We start from the raw sequence: 14,825 nt of genomic DNA, 5'->3' as shown, positions 1-14,825 counted from the left end.
GTAGAGTCTCTGCCCCAAAAATTATGTGGTGCAAAGTCAAATAAAATATAATTTGTTGTTATTCATGCTTTGAATTATACATGAATTTACCTCTTCCATTTTCAGGAATAATTGAGACTTTATAAGTATATGAGAGAAAATGACTCCTAGCTTCTCTGAGACCAAGAAGAGCCCTTTTCTCCTCCCAATATTTTTTCTTAGTTATAAAAATGCAAAGATAGTTTGAAAAACTTAGAATTGTATTATTGATTACTTATACTTTTAACCTGACAACTGATTCAGTGCTTGTCAAGGGTTTTTGCAATAAAAAATGTAATATTTCAAACAAATTATATGAGATATATGTTTTAGGAAAATATTTATTTTTATGTACATTCAGATAAGGATACATATCCACTCATGAGTCATTAAAGATAATTTCTGTGCAATGTTAATTGAAGGCAGAAGGAAAACTTCCTTGAAGAAATAACATGTCATGCGCTTTGGTGTTTTCATTCAAGAGAAATCCAAGACTCCTAACAATATTAACTTTCCCTAGAGTATGTGATATGGCTGATGCTGTTTTATTTTTCCTCTCTCTCTCTGACTCAGAATTCACCTAAGGAGAAAAGTATGGATTTATTCCTTTCAGTGCAAGAAAGTGACAATTAAGGTTTACCTGTTACTGGAATTGGAAGTTAATGTGGTATTCCTTCATAACACTAAGGGCTAGAATCAGTACAGGTTTTAGATTAGTCTTCTCTTTGAAGGACAAATATAATGATTCCACTTGCCTAATGTTTAAAGGAGTGACTATTTGCTAGCTTTCCTCACCTTTTTTTTGTTTTTGGTTTTTTTTTGTTTTTTTTTGCTTTTTGTATCAAGTTTGAGCTTTAGCTTGTATTATGGAAATCTCCTTTGTCTTTAATATTTAATGTTAGCTCTAAGTGTTTGGTGTATTTCAAAGGAAATTTAATATGCTCATTTCTGATTCATTTATACTGAATTCTTAAATACTATTAGGTTTGGATATTCAAGAAGACTGAAGGTACTCTTTAAAGCTATCACTTAGTGAAAAAAAGCTACTGTATTTTACTGAAGAAAATATTTGTAAGAATTTTCAAGATTTAATAGTTTTCTTAATGTAAAAAAAAAAAAATCCATAAATAGAGATGTGCATTTCATTCCAGAAATTTCAATCATTTTTTCAAGATGGCTTCAGAATCAAGAGGAAAAGATAAAGAAGAATTAATATTTGGAGGCAACTATATGCATGTTGCTGCTAAGTACTTTATGCATATTTTCCTACTGAATTCTCACCTCAAATCTTGACAATAAACTATCAAACACACTTACCAGATGAGGAGACCAGTATTTAGAAAACTTATTTGCCCACCAAAGACCCTTGAATCTTATATATCATGGTCATGCTATTATTATAGGGCTATGCCAATTCTTCAGTATACTGGTGAATAAGAAATATGCATTTTTTTACTCCCATCTCACTCAAACAATGAATAACTTGAATCTTGGTATTGAGAATCAAAAGTATGTGAAAAATTGTAAAAAAACCCAAGCAGGATCTTATAGATTTGTACAACCTATACTTCTAGTACATGAAATATCAGGAATACATCTGAAGAAACAGGCAATGAAGCTAAAGTGATCTCAAAGTGGTAGTGCCTGGAGTCATCTGGCCAGACAAAATGTAAATCCACTCTGGAGGAATTCAAATTTACCCTTTGCTTCATAAAAAATATGCAACTGGATGTCAAAACTTAGGCACAGGACAAGGCCTAACTTGGTCATTGATTTATTCAGTAAAATAGTCACTGAAAATCTACTTTGTATCAGGTATTCAGCAGTGACCAAAATAGTAGAAAATCTTTATTTTTATGGAGCTTATATTCAAGTAGAAAAGGGGAAAAACATAAACAGCAAAATAATTAAAATATAAAACATGTTAGACAATAGTATACAATAAGGAGATGGTATATCACTGGTTTTGAAAATGCAGGATGGGGCCACAAGCCAAGGAATTCAGTCAGCCTTCTCCCTCTTGGCTTCTCTCCCTCCCTCTCTCTCTCCATATATATGCAGAATAAAATCACAACAGGTTGCCACTTCACAGTCAGCAAACTGGCCAAGACTGGCAAATCAAAATATTCATGAGGATACAATAAAATAGAAATTTGCTTGCTCATTGAATTAGTTTTCTATTGTGGTGATAACAAATTATCACAAAGGTAAAATGGCTTAACTTTATTATCTTATAGTTGTGTGGGTTAGAATACCAAACTGACCCTACAGGCCTAAAATCTATGTGTTGTTAGGGTTGCCTTCTCTTCTCAAGGTTCTGGGAAATATACTGTTTCCTCGCCTTTTCCAGGTTCTAGAGGCTGATTTCTTTGGCTCATGGCTCCTCTATCTTTAAAACCAGCAAAAGTTGGTTGGATCCTTATCTTATTGAATCATCTTGACTCTTCTGTCTCTCTCTTCTACATTTAAGGGCACGTTTTTGTTGGGTTCACCTGGATAACCCAGAATAGCTTCCCAGTCTCAAGGTTCTTAATTTACTTATATTTGCAAGTTCTTTTTGTCACTTAAGGTAACTTATTTACAAGTTCCAGTGATTAGGATATTGGACATTATTGGGAGGCCATTAGCAAACCCATCATTTTCATCCACCACCTGAGAGGAATGCTAATCAGAATAATTATTAAAAAACATTTTTTTAATTAAAAAAAAAAAGCAATTCATCAATACCTTGAGGAGTTCAACACATCCATGCTCTAAGACCTAACCATTTAAATTCTAGATGTATACTCTGAAAAATTCTTTCACATGTTCACAGGTACACATGTGCAGAATGTTTATAGCAAAATTGCTTTTAATAACACCAAGTTTAAATGATCCAAATTCATATCAATGGCAAAATGGATACTGTAAATTATCATAAAGCAGAATATTATACAGCAGTGAAAATTAGTAATTTAACAAATAAAAGAATAAACATTAATGAATCTCCAAAATGTGACATTGAGGCAGAGAAACAAGTCATATAAGAATATACACAGCATGATTCTATAAATCTATATTTCAAAAACATTCAAAATTAAACAACACATTCTTTATGGATGCATAATTGTTAGAAAGTGTAAATAACAAGAGATTATCAGCCTGGACAATGGGTCCACATACACAAGTGCTTTCTTAATTATTTTTTTGTTTTTTTTTTTACTCATTTGTTCTATAAATTATGCTTTTTTACTCTTTTTAGGGTGTAAGTCATATTTTACAATAGATTGTTAAGAAATTCATTGAGTCTCTGTCTTTGGGCCAGTAGCATCTCTAAGTTTCCAGGTTAATCATTTGCCAGAGATAACTATATGTACCAATATAAAAACAAAACTAAACGATGCATCTAAATGTCTGATAAATAACCTATAATATGAAATAATCCCTTCCCTTAGATTGATAAAATCAGTAATCATAAAATAAAATTTTAATTTTATGTCAACGAATCAATCAACTGAGGTTATAAACAGTGAATACATAAAAAAATGAATCAGCTTCCATGATGATAGGTAAGGAATAATTAATTTTGAACAGACATGTAGATGGCTAGTTAATATAAATTTTGATAACAGCCTGAGATTCTTTGGCCTTCTCTTTTTTGCTCTGATACCTGAAGGTTTAAAGGTAATTAATTATTTAAAAAAACATAGACAAAATGAAAATAAATAAAGAAGATGGAAAATGTTGGGAGGAAGACAGACTTGTGGGAATGGACACTGGGCAATGTTATTAAGGTCAATATTCTTTTTGAGTCAGTTATGGAGCTCAAGGCAGAGGTCTGTTCTGTAGATGAAATTTTGGTCATTATCAACATAGAGATGATATTTAAAGCCAAGAAACTGGATAAGATCACCTATGAAGAGAGCATGTGTCCATTCCTTAAAACCTGCGTGCTCCTAACAAACACATCTGTTCTCCTGGTCTACTTCCATTTAAAAAAATCTGTTGTGTACTATACTTCATATATTTCAGGAACTTTACAACTACAGACCTCCATTTACAAGGAATAAGTCCCAAATTATTTCTCTTTTTACTAATTTTTTATTTTTTTTCCCCCTTTAAACTCATAAACAGTCTTTCTTCCCTCACTCTTGCTTACTTTAGCTCTCAAATTTTTGGGGAGTTACTATATTCCTTCACACCCATCCTTGTATATTTTTCACCCTCTCTGCTTCTCTCTCTTATTGTTAAAACTTTCTTCTCTCAGTTGGCAAATAATTCTAACTGATCTGCACGATGACAATATTTCTGTGCTACCTTCTCTCACTGAATTCAACCTTTATAGTTTTTATTTTTCCTTCTATTTTTATGCTTTATCCTCTTAATCTTTTGCTTTCTAAACTAACAAACTACATCATAAAGGGCAGCCTGGCTCTAAAATTCACTTAAGTAATTCTCTATGTAGAGGGAAGCAGTATTTATTTTCCTTCCAAAAACAAAACAAAACAAAACAAAACAAAACAAAAAAACAGACCATCATTGTGAAAAGGATAATAATTATTTTTTAAATGGAGTGCTAACAGGAACACCATCAATTAAAAGCAAAACAAAACAAACATTTTCACTAAGGTAGTTCTCATTTTCTAATAATTAATCCTCATTCTAGTTTATCTAAGACCAAAAATCATCAATTTGGGAACTTTCAGGAATAGTGTGTTTAATTAAAGTTTGCCACTAACGTGTATGGCTTATATTGAGAGATTTCCTGGCAATTGTTGAAACATGGAAACACCAAGTGACCAACTGTCCCAGTTTGTCCAGAACCTTCTCAATTTTAGCACTGCAAATTCTGTGTCCCATGAAACTCTTTGGTTCCTGGCACATTAAGATGGTCAGTCACCCTACAATATGCAATATGTCAGACTTTCTGAATCATTTGAAAGCACCCAGTTCTAATACAAAGAGGTGGAAATTGACCTTAGGTAAAGAATTAATTCCAAGTAACAATTAGGCATGGAGCTAGTATGTCTTTCATTTATGACAATATGATTCTCAGAGGGGGGGAAAACTGCTTTTTAAGCAAAAATGAATGGCATATTTTCATCATGTTTTATTTTTATAAAGATGAATCTACCTTATTCTTTTTCTGGCCTAGGATGTATGACATATATATCTCAACGTTTTATAAAATTTGATATCTGTAACAAAAAGGAAAACAAAACTGAACTAAATGCTATACAGTTTATATTCTTGGAGTCTTATTAAAGAAAAAAACACCAAAATGATGAGTAATTGAAAACAAAAACAAAAAATACCTCATCCTTCTTGCCTACTATGTCGATGAGAAATTTACCAATTTTCTCTTCAGGGCTCTAAACCACAGCTTCTGTGTCCATATCTCATGTTCTTGGTACCCTGGATACTTTTTTCCCACTTGTCCTTTCTTTATTATTTTTCTCTCCCACAAATGTATCAAAATAATTTGTCTTTGTGTTTATACTGCATCATTCTTCTACAAGAAAACAAGACCTTCATTTTTACATCTGGTATGATAATGGCAATAAGGAGTTCATGATCTGAGTCACAGTCAGCTCCCAGTCTTGTTTTTGTTGACTGTATAGAACTCCTCCATCTTCGGCTGCAAAGAATATAATCAATCTGATTTTGGTGTTGACCATCTGGTGATGTCCGTGTGTAGAGTCTTCTCTTGTGTTGTTGGAAGAGGGTGTTTGCTATGACCAATGCGTTCTCTCGGCAAAACTCTATTAGCCTTTGCCCTGCTTCATTCCGTACTCCAAGGCCAAATTTACCTGCTACTCCAGGTGTTTCTTGACTTCCTCCTGTTGTATTCCAGTCCTCTATAATAAAATGGACATCTTTTTTGGGTGTTAGTTCTAAAAGGCCTTGTAGGTCTTAATAGAACCATTCAACTTCAGCTTCTTCAGCATTACTGGTCTGGACATAGACTTGGCTTACTGTGATATTGAATGGTTTGCCTTGGGAACGAACAGAGATCATTCTGTCACTTTTGAGATCGCATCCAAGTACTGCATTTCAGACTCCTTTGTTGACCATGATGTCTACTCTATTTCTTCTAAGAGATTCCTGCCCACAGTAGTAGATATAATGGTCATCTGAGTTAAATTCCCCCATTCCAGTCTATTTTAGTTCTCTGATTCCTAAAATGTCGACGTTCACTCTTGCCATCTCCTGTTTGACCACTTCCAATTTGCCTTGGTTCATGGAACTAACATTCCAGGTTCCTATGCAATATTGCTCTTTACAGTATTGGACCTTGCTTCTATCACCAGTCCCATCCAAAACTGGATGTTGTTTTTGCTTTGGCTGCATCCCTTCATTCTTTCTGGAGTTATTTCTCCACTGATCTCCAGTAGCATATTGGGCACCTACCCATCTGGGGAGTTCATCTTTCAGTGTCCTATCCTTTTGCCTTCTTATAGTGTTCACGGGGTTCTCAAGGCAAGAATACTGAAGTGGTTTGTCATTCCTTTCTTCAGTGGACCGCATTCTGTCAGACCTCTCCACCATGAGCCATTCGTCTTGGGTGGCCCCACACAGCATGGCTTAGTTTCATTGAGTTACACAAGGTTGTGGTCCATGCGATCAGATTGGCTAGTTGTCTGTGATTGCGGTTTCAGTCTGTCTGCCATCTGATTTCCCCTCTCAGAGACTACCATCTTATTTGGATTTCACTTACCTTGAACATGGGATATCTCTTCACGGCTGTTCATGCAAAGCAGCAGCCGATGCTCCTTACCTTGGATGTGGATGGGAAAACCAGAAGACCATTCAGGTATAACCTAAATCAAATCCCTTATAATTATACAGTGGAAGTAAGAAATAGATTTAAGGGACTAGGTCTGATAGACAGAAAGCCTGATGAACTATGGATGGAGATTCGTGACATTGTACAGGAGACAGGGATAAAGACCATTCCTAAGAAAAAGAAATGCAAAAAGGCAAAATGGTTGTCTGATGAGCCCTTACACATTACTATCAAAAGAAGAGAAGCAAAAAGCAAAGGAGAAAAGGAAAGATATACCCATTTTGAATGCAGAGTTGCAAAGAATAGCAAGGGCAGAGAAGAAAACCTTCCTCAGTGATCAATGCAAAGAAATAGAGGAAAACAATAGAATGGGAAAGACTAGATATCTCTTCAAGAAAATTAGGTATACCAAGGATAAATTTTATGCAAATATGGGCTCAATAAAGAAATTGTATGGACCTAACAGAAGCAGAACATATTACGAAGGGCTGGCAACAATACACAGAAGAAGTGTACAAAAATATTTTCACGACCCAGATAATCATGATGATGTGATCACTCACCTAGAGCCAGCCATCCTGGAATGTGAAGTCAAGTGGGCCTGAGGAAGCATCACTATGAACATATCTAGTGGAGGTGATAAAATTCCAGTTGAGCTATTTCAAATCCTACAAGATGATGCTGTGAAAGTGCTGTATTCAATGCCAGCAAATTTGGAAAACTCAGCAGTGGCCACAGGACTGGAAAAGGTCAGTTTTCACTTCAATCCCTAAGAAAGGCAATGCCTAAGAATGCTCAAACTACTGCACAGTTGCACTCATCTCACACGCTAGTAAAGTAACGCTCAAAATTCTCCAAGTCAGGCTTCAGCAGTATGTGAACCATGAACTTCCATATGTTCAAGTTGGTTTAAGAAAAGGCAGAGGAACCAGAGATGAAATTGCCAACATCCACTGGATCATCAAAAAAAGCAAAAGAGTTCCGTCTATTTCTACTTTATTGACTATGCCAAAGTCTTTGACTGGGTGGAACATAATAAACTGTGGAAATTACTGAAAGAGGTGGGAAAGCAGACCACCTGACCTGCTTTTTGAAAAATCTGTATGCAGGTTAGGAAGTAACAGCTAGAACTGGATATGGAACAACAGACTGGTTCCAAAAAAAAAAAAGAAGGAGTACATCAAGGCTGTATATTGTCACCCTGCTTATTTAACTTAAATGCAAAGTACATCATGGGAAATGCTCGGCCGGAAGAGGCACAGGCTGGAATCATGATTGCCAAGAGAAACTTCAATAACCTCAGATATGCAGATGACACCACCCTTATGGCAGAAAGTGAAGAAGAACTAAAGAGCCTCTTGATGACAGTGAAAGAGGAGAGGGAAAAAGTTGGCATAAAGCTCAACATTCAGAAAACTAAGATCATGGCATCCGGTCCCATCACTTCATGGCTAACAGATGGGTAAAAGTGAAAACAGTGGCTGATTTTATTTTTAGGGGCTCCAAAATCACTGCAGATGGTGACTGCAGTTGTGAAATTAAAAGACACTTACTCCTTGGAAGGAATGTTATGACCGACCTAGATAGCATATTAAAAAGCAGAGAGATTACTTTGTCAACAAAGGTCCATCTAGTCAAGGCTATTGTTTTTTCAGTAGTAATGTATGGATGTGTGGGTTGGACTGTAAAGAAAGAAGAGCACTGAAAAATTGATGCTTTTGAACTGTGGTGTTGGAAAAGACACTTGAGAGTCCCTTGGACTGCAAGGAGATCCAACCAGTTCATCCTGAAGGAGATCAGTCCTGGGTGTTTGTTGGAAGGACTGATGTTGAAGCTGAAACTCCAATACTTTGGCCACCGGTTGTGAAGAGCTGACTCATTTGAAAAGACCCTGATGCTGGTAAGATTAAAGTCAGGAGGAGAAGGGGAAGACAGAGGATGAGATGGTTGGAAGGTATCCCGACACAATGGACTTGAGTTTGTGTAAACTCTGGTTGTTGGTGATGGAGAGGGAGGCCTGGCGTGCTGCGGTTCATGGGGTTGCAAAGAGTCAGATACGACTGAGCAACTGAACTTAACTGAACTTATGATAAAGGCAATATGTCTTTTGTTTATGCTCTTCCTTCAAAACTCAATTATATGTATTTTAATATTTTGAGCAGAAATGCAAGTTTGAGAGAATTAGCTTCTTTCTTCTACCCAATACATGCAAAATGTAAGTTCTCTTAAAATAATATAATATATCCATTTTTCTTTTCATTTCTAATTTTGACAGAGAAATAAATGGGGCTTAACCTTTTCCCTCTTTAACATCCCTTCCTTTTAACTTAGAGTGTAGAGAACATTTTATACAAGAAATTTGTCAACATTAGCTCTTTTCCCTTAAGAATACATAGATTTGTTGTGAAAAGCTACAAAATATATGACTCAGCAGTAATTTTAGTGAACCTCCTGGTTGTTTTGCCTACATTGTTAAAACAGTTAGAATTCTGAATCAGAAAGACCGAGACTTACCTATGATTTCTGTTTAATCAACATTAAAATGACATGATTTGGCTTAACTTCTCTTTTAAGTGATCCATTGGAACATTTTCCTGATTAATAACTACATTCAGAGAATGCCAGGTTTTCAAAGACAAAAATATAATCATGAGCCAAGATGTCCTTGAGGCCATTGGATTTAATTTTTTTTAAAGGCAAAAGATTTGTTTCCTTCTAGCACAGTAGAGTGATGCCTGGATGCAAGCTTATTGGAATCTGTCTGCATTGTTTTTTTTGTTTTAGATTTTTTTCTCCTACTCTTAAGTAAATTCACTGCTTGATAAATAAGCACATAACATTTGGAACCAACTTTAAGGATTTTGCAGATGGCTCAGTGATAAATGAATCCACTTGTCAATGCAGGAGATACGAGAAACGGGGATTCAATCCTTGGGTCACAGAGATAACCTGGAGGGGGAAATGGCAACCCACTCCAGTATTTTTGCCTGGGAAATCCCATGGACATAGAAGCCTGACTGGTTGTAGTCCATGGGCTCCCAAAGAAATGGACTCAACCGAGCACGCACACACACAGATTGATATACTTGAAGAGAAAGCATGAGTTTATTGGCCAGGGGCCAGGGACAGCATTTTGACTACATGGCAGCTCTGGTGGTGGAAAGCTGTTTATGGTGTTTGATATGTAAACCCATTACATTTGCTACATTGTGAGGGAATGAAGATACTGTCAAATGAGACTCAAGAAAGGTGCAGAAGCCCACATCCTCATTCATTTTCTTCCCACTTGTGTTTGATTCTTTCTCAGTCTTGTCAAAATTGGGATTTGATTTGTTCTGATAGAAACAATGTAAGTATATGAAGACATTGCAATTATTTTACAAAATGATATTACAATTCCTCCTTGTTAACAGTTTTAATGATGGTATTCATATGAACAATTCTAACAAATGATTACACTTCAATGTCAAAGTAAAATTTGTGTGTAATTACACATATTTTAAGGATCTCTGTTGTAAGATATTTTGTTGTACTCTCTAGCTTTGGAGGGCCTTTCTGTGAAAGAAGGCAAGATAGATGCTGGTTAAAATGAGCAAACATTCCTACAGCGCAAAATTTTTTAATACAGAACACTGCCTTATGAAGTGATATATTTCCTCTCAAGGTCAATGTTTGAGCAAATGCTAGAAGACCTTCTGACAGGAGCACCATTGAGGAAATTTTTATGTCACTTCCAGGATCAAACTATGTGTCCTCAAAAGTGAAAAAGCAAAAGTGTTAGTTGGTCAGTTGTGTGTGACTCTGTGATCCCATGGACTGTTGCCTGCCAGGCTCCTCTGTCCATGGAATTCTCCAGGAAAGAATACTGGAGTGGGTAGCCATTTCTTTCCTCAGGGGATCTTCCTGAACCAGAGATCAAACCTGGGTCTCCCACATTGCAAGCCGATTCTTTACTATCCAAGCCACCAGAGTGTCCTCAAAAGCCTGATGCCAACATAATTTAAAAATTTAAAAATGATTTTGGCTGTTGTGGAGGGAGGTAGAGGTGAAGGTGTTAGCCTGTTAACCTCTTATAAATGTAATGAGTGTTATTCTTTTCCTTGTACGTTGTCTTTTTCATTGTACTGCATGGTTTTTAATATATATATTTTAAAAGAAAACCTGTCTGGAGCTATTAAATAATTCATGCTCTTTTTCATTACAAAACCAAAAAGTCAATTTAAAAAGTTAGTAAAATTTTTATGAAAGCTGGAGACTATAATAACTTTGACTTTTTAAGCAGTGCACACAACAACATTGCTTCCTTATATACCCTTTCTCAATAAAAACCAATTTAAAAATTTACATTTTTCAAGGAGGCATGATTCTCATAAACAAAAGTATGCATTACCCTGCACCAGGGTGGACGCCTGTCACTCAAACCTCTGTGATGCCGCAAGCTACTCTGATATAATCAGAAAGGAAAATAGAGTTAGTTAGATGGGTTTATAGAATGATGTCTGTGTGAGTGGCAGATGTTTGTGCTTTAACCACATTATGTGCACTCAATTTTTATTATAAAACAATTGTTTCCAATGACTTTTATGTTCATGATCAACGTGTCACAAATTCACCTGAATTTCAAAAATGATCTAGAAAATCTAAAGAATTGCCCTTCAGTTGTTTTCTTCCAATGCATTCAATACTAACAATAAAAAAGTAGCTCATTTGAGCAGGTATTGGATTGTGGATTCTGACAATCTGTGAGATCTCAACTACATGGCCCAAGTTTTCCTGGTTCATGGAAGACCTGACATTACGTCCAAGATGATTATCAGTCATCAGCTGCACAATATTGTCTGCTGTAGGTGGAGAGTGTGATTAATAACAGCAATTCAAGCATGATCTGGAAAGCTGTGATCTTTATTGACTAAGTAAGCTAGTGACTCTATCTTTTCATGTTGCTTGTACTCAATTTGTACTGCTTCCAGGTATTGATATAGTCTATTATTATTTTGATTGTGATATCATTCCACATTATGTGAAATCAATAGAAAATGTCACATGAAGCAAGAAACATGTTCATTTATCCTGTAGAAATACTTGCAGCCTATTTTTGTTGACTTCAATTCTGTTCAACAATAAGCTGATAGAAATAGTTAATCTATGTTTGATTATCAGCTCATTTACACAAAAAACAGGTTCTCACCATCATATTTATAAATATTTCTTCTACCTCTACTTCAGACTCTAGGTTTTCTTCCCTCCCAGTTCCTTAACATTAATGTTTATTGTGAGCAACTTTATAGCTTAGCAAAAGCAGAAAACAGGCAAAATACTATTTTAGGAGAGTATATATTTGTCTTGGAAATCAACTGTTGCTTCAATTTTTGTCATCAGTGTATATCTATAAAATCTTTAAATATGGTTTGGATATTTATATATAAACACACATGCATATTGCATTGGTTCCTCTAGGAACGTCTGATTTAAATTCTCAGTAGGGAAATTTTCTGGCCCTTTGACCATTTTGGAGTACTGATGGGAGTGTGTTTGGGTTGCTAGATAGCTTGGTAGGATTAGGCAGCTATTGGATGTTCAGCCAAAGGGGCTGCCTCTTGTTGCTCGTGGCTAACTTCCTGCCTAACGTTATGAATAAAGCTGCCCTAAACATTCTAGTTAATGTTGTTTTATGGACTTAAATTTTCATTATTATAGATGTAGAATGACCAGGCTGCAGAAGAGGTGCATAGTTAACTTCATAAGAAATTGAGTTTTCTAAAGTATTTGTATTATTTCACATTCTCACCAGTACTATGGGAAAATCCAAGTTTCACCATATTCTGTCAATATTTCTTATTTAAAATCCAAATTTTTGCTAGTCTAGTAGGTGTAAAATGGTATTTTGCAATTTTGACTGACTTTCTCTAATGTTTATAACTTCTTCATATCATTATCTTTTGTTTATATTCTTTGGGAAATATCTGCTCACAATTTTTGTCTGCATGTTGTTTTGGATTGTTTATCTTTACTACTGATTGTATTCTAGTATTGACTAGTAATATTAATCTTAAATAGTTTGAATAAAAATCCTTTACAGATACACACACACACACACACACACACACATATGTGTATGTATACTGTCAATATTGTCCCTCAGTGTGTAGATTGCTTATTCATTTTTCATTACTGATATTTTTGGCTAGTTTTTTTTAAAGTTTTGATGAAAATACTTTATCACTTGTTCTCCCTCTTACTTTTGGGTCCTTTAAAAAAAATTACTCACTGGCCAGTTGCTAAGCTTATTCTCCTTTGTTTTCTTCCAGACAAATTGTATAGTTTTAGAATTTAAAGTTTATGACCCATTTCAAATTGGTTTTTGTTTATAGGTGGCATCTTGGTGTATTTTTCCTATATATTTAATTATTCAAGCAACATTTGTTGAAAAGATTTTTCTTTCTACAATAAGTTGTTCTGGCATGTTTTCAGGTGTGTGCTCAGTCATGTCTGACTTCTCCAGTCCCTTTGACTGTAGCCCACCAAGCTCTTTTGTCCATGGAATTTTCCAGGCAAAAATACTGGAGTGGGTTGCCATTTACTTCTTCCCAGGGCATCTTCCCATGTGGATTGAGCTCACATCTCTTACCTCTCCTGCATTGGCCGGCAGATTCTTTACCACTAGTGCCACCTGGGAAGTCTTGGCGTGATTGCCAAAAAAGAGTTGTGTTTTTCTCTTTCCAGACTGCATACTTTCCCTTGACCTATTTTCTTATTCTGATGCCCTTAATAAAAGATGCTTGCTCCTTGGAAGAAAACCTATGACAAACCTAGACAGCATATTAAAAAGCAGAGACATTACTTTACTGACAAAGGTCTGACTAGTCAAAGCTCTTGCTTTTCTATTAGTCATGAATGGATATGAGAGGTGGACCATAAAGAAGGCTGAGCACCAAAGAATTGATGCTTTTGAACTGTGGTGTTGGAGAAGACTCTTGAGAGTCCTTTGGAATGCAAGGAGATCAAACCAGTCGATCCTAAAGAAAATTAACCCTGAATTTTACTGGAAGGACTCATGCTGAAGCTGAAGCTCCAACACTTTGGCCACCTGATGTGAAGAACTGAGACACTGGAAAAGACACTGATGCTGGGAAAGATTAAAGGCAGGAAGAGAAGGGGACAACAGAGGATGAGATGATGGGATGGCATCACTGACTCGACGGACACAAGTTTGAGCAAACTCTGGTAGACGGTGGAGAACAGGGAAGCCTGGTATGCAGCTGTCCGTGGGGTCACAAAGAGCCAAACAAGACTGAGAGACTGAGCAACAAATGCCCTTATCATGCTGCTGCTGCTGCAAAGTCGCTTCAGTCGTGCCAGACTCTGTAAGACCCCATGGATGGCAGCCCACCAGACTCTGCTGTCCCTGGGATTCTCCAGGCAAGAACACTGGAATGGGTTGCCATGTCCTTCTCCAATGCATAAAACTGAAAAGTGAAAGTGAAGTCGCTCAGTCGTGTTTGACTCTTACCGACTCCAAGGACTGCAGCCCACCAGGCCCCTCCGTCCATTGGGTTTTCCAGGCAGGAGTCCTGGAGTGGGTGCAAGTGCCTTCTCCAATGCAGAAAAATGAAAGCTAAGTCGCTCAGTCGTGTCAGACTCCCAGCGACCCCATGGACCATAGCCCACCAGGCCCCTCCGTCCCTGGGACTCTCCAGGCAGGAGGACTGCAGTTGATGCCATCGCCTTCTCCACCCTTACCACACTGGAATATTATTGCGTCATCTCAGTGAGTGTTGGATTTAGGCAGTGTTAGTCTTCCAAACATGCCTTTCTTTTTAAATATATTCTGGCTATTCTTGGTCATTGGCAGGTCCATATGAATTTTAGAAATCAGCATGCCAACTTCTACAAAGAAATGGCTTTTGATTGGAATTGTATTAAAAGTATAAACTAAATCGAGAAAAATAGAAATATTTGACATATGGTCAATAACCTCAGGTATGCAGATGACACCACCCTAAGGAAGAAAGCGGAGAAGAACTTAAGAGCCTCTTGATGA

Source organism: Muntiacus reevesi, chromosome 1 (assembly GCF_963930625.1).
Source record: "Muntiacus reevesi chromosome 1, mMunRee1.1, whole genome shotgun sequence".
In the NCBI taxonomy this organism is placed as follows: Eukaryota; Metazoa; Chordata; class Mammalia; order Artiodactyla; family Cervidae; genus Muntiacus; species Muntiacus reevesi.
The sequence above is the reverse complement of the archived record's forward strand: the minus strand, read 5'-3'. Positions refer to the sequence as shown.